Source organism: Nannospalax galili, unplaced genomic scaffold (assembly GCF_000622305.1).
Source record: "Nannospalax galili isolate Female #2095 unplaced genomic scaffold, S.galili_v1.0 scaffold305, whole genome shotgun sequence".
In the NCBI taxonomy this organism is placed as follows: Eukaryota; Metazoa; Chordata; class Mammalia; order Rodentia; family Spalacidae; genus Nannospalax; species Nannospalax galili.
In genome coordinates, this window is record NW_008356258.1 from 258,104 (window position 1) to 265,464 (window position 7,361).

Consider the following 7,361-nt stretch of genomic DNA (forward strand, 5'->3'; position numbering starts at 1 on the left):
CTGACCAAAATCAACTTGGGGAGGAAAGGGTTTATTCCAGGTTACAATTCCCAGGTCATAATCCATCACTGAGGGGAGTTAAGGAAGGAACTCAAGACAGCGACCTGGAGACAGGAACTGAAGCAGAGACCATGGAAGGCTGTTTACCTTTCTTTGGCTTGCTCAGCTACCTTTTCTATACAGCCTAGGCCCACTTGCCTAGGATGGCACTGCCCACAGCAGGCTGAGCCCTGCTCCATCAATTAGCAATTGAGAAAATGACTATGGTGGATCTATCTCCAACTGTGAAGTTTTCCTAAGTTGTTTTGTATGTTAAAAGCAAAATTTCCATGTAAATTTTTGAATTTCTTTACCAATTTATGAATAGATAATGATTGAAACTTTCAGTGAGATTCTGTTGAATTTACGTGGGGAGAATCACCATCTCAGCAACCTTTAGTCTTTTCACACATGACCATAGCTCTGCATTTATGTATTGCTTCTTTACATTCTCCAAGTGATGATTTTCAGGTTTCACTTGAACATTTTTATAATATTTATTCCTAAGTATTTCATGTTTTGTGATGAGAAATCGTTACCTTTTCCTTCTCACTCTCTAAGTTTTTGCTAATACTAAGAAATGCACTTGATTGTTGCTTGCTGCCTTGAATCTTAAACTGAGTTATTAGTTCTGGTAGTCTGGTAGCACGGGCTGGAAAATAGCAGAGAACCACACTCCTTGTTTGATTTCTGGTGGAAGGGGAAGCATCCAGTTTCTATCAAAAATGATGCTGTTTTCGCGGTTTTTTTTCATAGATACCCTTTACCAAGTTGAGCAAGTTCCATTCCTAGTTTTCTGAGAATTTTTATCAGGAATGGATGTTAGTTTATGTTAAATACTCTTCCATATCTATCAACATAATCTCATGGGTTTTTTTTTTTCTATTTTTATTCTGTTAATGTGATCAGTTACATTGAATGACATTTTAAAATATCAAACCCACTTTCCATTCCTGAACTAAAGGCCAATTGGTCATGGCATATTTTTATTGTGTGGTGCATATGTGTACACGTTTGTGAGTGGGTGTGTACACCTGTGGAGGCCTGTGGTCAGTGTCATCTCTCTTCCTCTATAGCTCTCCATCTTAATTTTTGTGACAGGGTCTCTCACTGAACCTGGAGTTCACTGATTGGCTAGGTTGCCTGGCCAGCAAGACTTTGGGATTCTCCTGTCTCTGGATCCCAGCACTGGGATTACAGGTGCATGCCGCCTCACTTGGCATTTTGCATGGTGGTAAGGATTCAAACTCAAGCCTCATTATTGCACAGCAAGCATTTTACTGACTGAGCCATCTCTTCGGGCCTCTATACTTTTTACTTTGCAATCATTCATAATGCCTTTACTCTTTCTGTTTCATGTTGGGCAGTTTCTATTGCTGCATGTTCACATTTACCAGTCCTTTTTTCTGCAGATGCTAATCTATTGATCCTACATAGCACTTTTTAAAATTATTTATTTAATAACAACAAGATTAGAAGCATTTCATTACAGCATTAACATATTGAATAACAATTTCCAGCGCAAAGATGCATCTCTTTCAAAACTGGTTGTAAATTTTTAGATTCACAGTTGAATTAATACACTTCTGTAATATTGATCTCAGTATAAACCCTATAGACATAAAATTGAATGAGGTTTTAACCTTTAAAAAAGATCTCCATTTCATTTTAAAATATACTGTTTCATACAGAAAAACTCATTTTTAATGCTACTAACACTTAGATGTTTGCATATGTGTCTCTAATCCCTATGTATCTGATTATTACCAGTCACGGTCGGTTACTTTCTGAGATCCTTGGCTCCTGAGCATGGACATAAAATCATCAGGTAGATTTCAATGGTAATGTGTTTCACTTCTACTAATTAAATGAAGCAAATTTTTATGCTTCTTCCTCAACTATAACTAATTTTTTTAATTAGTTGATTTTTTGTGTGTGTATTTCATACAGAACATCCCAAACAATCTTATTCATCTATATACCCACATCCCAAATGGCACCCTCCCACTGGGGCCCATATACTCTGTCATCCCTGTTACTGTCCACTGTGTTGACTCACCACAGTTACAGGACATTTTGAGAGATGTTCATAGTCCCCTGGAACTTAGTCAACCTAGGAGGGCAAGAGCAAAAACTGTCCTTTATGTCCCTCTGACCAAATTAGTATAGGCCTCAAAGTATGGCTGTTAAACATCCAGGAAGGTTAGTTCCACTAGTCTGGTACTTTTAATTACCATGTGCCATACAGATAAAGCTTGGGAAAAGACCAAACATTCTCGGATAAACCTTGCCTAGACATGTATTATATTCCTTGAGCTAGCTGTATGTATAATTTGTCAGTAGGTTGGTCGATTAATATGGTTCCCTCTGGTTTTCTTAAAATTAGCTGAGCATTATTTATCTCTCGCATTGTCTAACCCTTCCACCACCACATAGCACTTTTTATACTAGAAATTTTCATTTTTCTTACATTGAAACTTGAGTCTTTTTATCTTTTATATTACTACCTAACAAACATCATATGTATGTGATTTCTTATACGCCATATAATTACAGTACTTTAATGTCCTTGTCTGCTTAATTCTATAATCTGAATCATTTCAGACTCATATTTTTTGTTTTAATTTACTTCAGTGCTCTTGGTTTGTTGTTGTTGTTTTGCTGCTGTTGTTGTTATTTATTTGAGCAGGGTCTTGTTGTGTAGTACAGCCTGACCTCAAATTTACAATGCTCCTGCCTCCTTCTCAGTACTGGGCTTTTAGGCTTATACCACCGTGCCCTACTTTCTGAGTCGTTTAAGTTGGTTTTTTTTAATTTTATTTTATGTGTTTGAGTGTATTGCCTGCATGTATGTGAGTGCACCCGTGTCCTGCAATGCCGCGGAGGTCAGAGAGGGCTTTGGATTCCCCCTGGAACTGGAGTTAAGGATGGTTCATAGCCACCATGTGGGTGTGGACTCAAACCTGGGGCCTCTGCAAGGGCAGTCAGTGCTCTTAACCCCTGAGCCATCTCTCTAGCCCCAAGTCATTGAGTTTTTTCTCATCTTAACACTGAAATTTTCTGCTTCTTTGTATAAGATGAAAGATGATGAATTCTGTTTCTTGGATGCCTTATTTTTTGTATTCCTTTAAATAAGTGTAAGATTTGTTCTAGAATGCATGGGGTTGATAGGAAATTGTATACTTCTATTCTTCCTTTTAAGTTTTATTAGGCAAGATAGAATAGTTTCTAATGTAAAAGAGTTAGCAAACTTTGTTTTGACCCATGCACCAAATACAGACCACAGACTGTTTCTTTGGATTTCCCAAGAGCTCAGTATAACTTTTAGTTTTTAAAAGAGGCATAAAAAAGAGAAAGGAAAAGATGGAGGAAAGGAAAGAGGAGAAAAAGAGAATGACCAAAGGCTGGATGTCACAGAAAGTGGAAACTATTGGCTACCTGGGCCTTTCGACAGAAAGTTCATCAACCTGTAGTCTAAGGCGGGCATTGCCCCATTCTTATGTCACTCAGTGTCCCCCAGGTATTATAAGGCTTTTGATGCTGGCTAGTAGAAAGAACAATTCTTAGTCTGTACAGATTGTTTCCTTTGAGCCTCTTAACTTTCTTTTTCCTGGCCTCATCTAGTTTCCTCATATGTATGTTCTAGTCAGTTGAAATACTCAAGAGGATTCCATGGAAGATTTCTCTTTGTTTACAAGCCTGAGCCTTTAAGGGTCATGCCAGCTCTCTAGCCCAATGGCATATTTCTGAATTTGTCTATACTGCTGTTATACTGACTCTGTTTTATGGATTTTAACCTTATTAGCCATCTCTGACTCTCAGTTACATCTTAACTCCTGGATTTTACCTCTCAACAGTGTAGCCTAGAAATTCTCTCTGAACAGTAAACTGGGTAGCTGTATGCATACCATGTTGATTGCATGTCTGAGGGATCACTGTTGCATGCTGCCTGATAATGCCCAGTGTTTGAAAACCTTCGTTTCAGGTGTGGAGTAGTTTATTCCATCTTAGCTAAAAGTAAAAGTCTTTGTTATTCCTCTTTCAACTCTTTGGTTCTCTTTAAAGAATATTCTGTAGCAAGGCACGAATTTAGAGAAAAAGTATAGTGACCATTTTATTCTTTGTAGCTACCTTTGTCTGTATACCATTATTTTCTCCATATTCTGCAGTTAAAAAACAAGTCAGCCGGGTGTGGTGGCGCACGCCTTTAACCCCAGCACTTGGGAGGCAGAAGCAGGCGAATCTTTGTGAGTTCAAGGCCAGCCTGGTCTACATAGTGAGTTCCAGGACAGCTGGGGCTACAGGGAGATCCTATCTCAAAAAAAGACGAAAAAAAAAAAAAAAGCAGAAATCAATCAATATCAGATGCAGATAAACAGTACCTTTATCTACAATGTCAAATTTTAAATTTTCTGTCTATCCTCACTGATTCTTTTATTAATAAAAGTCTTCAAAATTTGAATTTTTTATTCTGGGCCTGAGGGTTTAGCTCAGGGGTAGAGCCCATGCCTACCATTTATAAGACTCCGGTTTTGATCTTCAACATGTCATTTTTAAAAGTAAAACGACAAAAAAGAAAGTAACAAAATATGTGTTCTGACAAAATGCAATTTTAATATATTAATGTTGTAAATTTCTTTAAGTGAAAAGAAGGTTATGATGCAAAAAGAAAAGGTTTACAAAGGCTTTTTAGGCAGAAATACCCTTATTTACTGCTTTTAAAACTTAAAAACATTCTCAAATATACAAAGGAGCAAAGCCCAGGTTAGAGTTCAAGAGCTGACCATATGGGAAAGAGACTAAATGCCAACAGTGAACAGAAGACGACTGTAGCTTATTATCTTTCAAACAAAAGTATTTTTAACTCTGTATTTTGAGTTGGAAAATCATGATAGTGTCAGTTTGGGCCACCACTGTATCGTCACATAATTGTAAAAAGTGCAATGCATCCTCTGCCTGTGTTAGGGACTATCTGAATATTCTTGATCCTCTATAGGACTTCATTCAGTTGACCTCTGTATTAGATACTGTTCCCCTCACTAGAACAATACCTGACAGAAACAACTGAAGGAATTAGTTTGGCCCCTTGGTTGCAGACGTATCAATCCAAGAACGCAGAGAGGATATAACAGAACAGAGTCGTGCAAGTCATGACAGGCCAGGAAGCAAAGAAGGGGATGCAGGAAAGTGCCTGGGCAAGACACAGCCATCAGCACAGGTGTCCACTGACTCCCTTTCTCCAAACCCCACCTCTAATTTTCACAACCACTGACAGAGACATAATATTACATAGTCATCAAGGAATTGGTCCACTGAAGGTTCAAGTCTTTATGATAAATTTACACGCTTCTGGAAAACCTGTCACAGACACACCCAGAAGTATGCTTCACTAATGTACCCATTTCTAAACCCAATCAAGTTGACAATCAAAATTAACTGTTACAACTTCTTATCCAAATATTTTGCTATTTCTTTCAAAATAGACTTAAACCAATAAGGGTTTTTGGTTTGCGGCGTTTTGGTTTTTTTCTGTTTGTTTGTTTGTTTTGTTGTTGTTGCTGGGTTTTTTTTTTTTTTTTTGGTTTTTTTTTTTTTTTGGCGAGTTAACATTTGGGCCACATTCTGATGGCCTCTGTATCTGCTAACATAGAAATGAACAGCATGAAATTATATCCAGGGGTTGACTTACAGCATCAATAAATTTGCCATCTCTGGGAACTCCTGACTACAAAATCATTATCTAATTAAATTAAAGGGTAAAGGCACAAAAGACTTCCTAATTCAGGTCACAATAAACCTAGTAGTGAAAGAGTAAGGGCAGCCCATTAAATATCACCAGAAAAAAAACCCTTGGGTTCTTGGTTGCTCTGATTAAATAGCCACAGTCCCTTTAATGTTGTAAGCTTGTCTGTGTTTCTTTACTATTAAAAAAATTTATTTCCAAACAACCCATTAAAATGTGAATAATTAAATTTCTATATGAAAGATTTATTAAAAAACAGTTTTATTGCTTATCACAGTAGAAGGACATTTCTTCAGCTATGGAAATTCTGAAAGCCCCATTTTTAAAATGTTAATTTAGAAACAAAATCTAAATCTAACTATGTACATCAATTTGTGTACATTACAGTCTCTGAGCATAAAGTATATGTATAAAGGAGCTTTGTCCATGACTTAATACAGCGTAAGGGAGGCATAGTACATTACTCTGATAAAAATTATAAACACAATTTTCATAAGAAAATCCATAAAAATCTAATCATGTGTTCACAGCACAGAGACAAAATATAAAGTAAACTAATGTGTTTAAAGAACATATTTAGAATTATCATTCATTTAAAACAACACATAATGAGTTGATTCTTTAAAGATTTTATTTTAAACCTACTGCTACATTCTGATAAAGCACGGTAATGCAAACTGACCGTAGTGCTGTTGGAAATATAATGCACGTGGGCATTTGCTTTCAGTAACACAAGTCCAGAAAAAAAATCTTAGTTATACTGAGATGGATAGTAGCTTACTTGCAGAAAACCGTCGTGCTTAGTTCTCAAAATTTTCTAGACATATAGTGGAGAAAGTCTTTGAAAATTTACCACAACTCATAACTCAGAATCACTTATGATGTCATTATGGCCTATAAAAATCAAACAGAAAGAACAGAATGCATTTGCCAGATGTGCTAAAAGAACCTGGCAGAGTAAGTCCTCATCAGCATAATCACCAACAGTTACCTGGAACTGCATTTTCAGGAAAGACTTTTTTGAAAAACATACATGTATTTCTGGGGTCAAATAGTTTCTAATGTCTTGTTTTATTTGATTAGCGACTGTCTGTTTGTGATTTGAAAATACATAGGCCTGCTTCTAACAGAATGGGGACTTTTTAGTGCTGCTAGAAAAATTTTCCTGTTAATAATTTTGAATATCTTTAAAAAGAGAAATTACTTACTGTAGCTGTCATCTTCAGGATCCTCAGTCATCATTGTAACTCTTCATGAGAAGTGCCTAGACTAGTCAGTCCCTGGTACCAACAGAGATGCTCAATAAAGATAATTTCCTTCCCCTTTCCTCCTACTCCTGCTTTGCTCCTCCCATGCTTTGCAGTGCTTTCCCTATGGTGGCTCAGGAGCCCAGCCAAGGAAGGGTAGGATGAAGGTGGAGGTCAGACTGACTAAGCTTCTGTGTGAGCAGCTGTTTTAATATTTGCCTTGGGGATATATATCCATATATATGTATATTAGCATAGCCATATATCTAATATGTAATACATATACATAAATATATATTAGCAGAGCCATATATGTTTTATTCATATATATA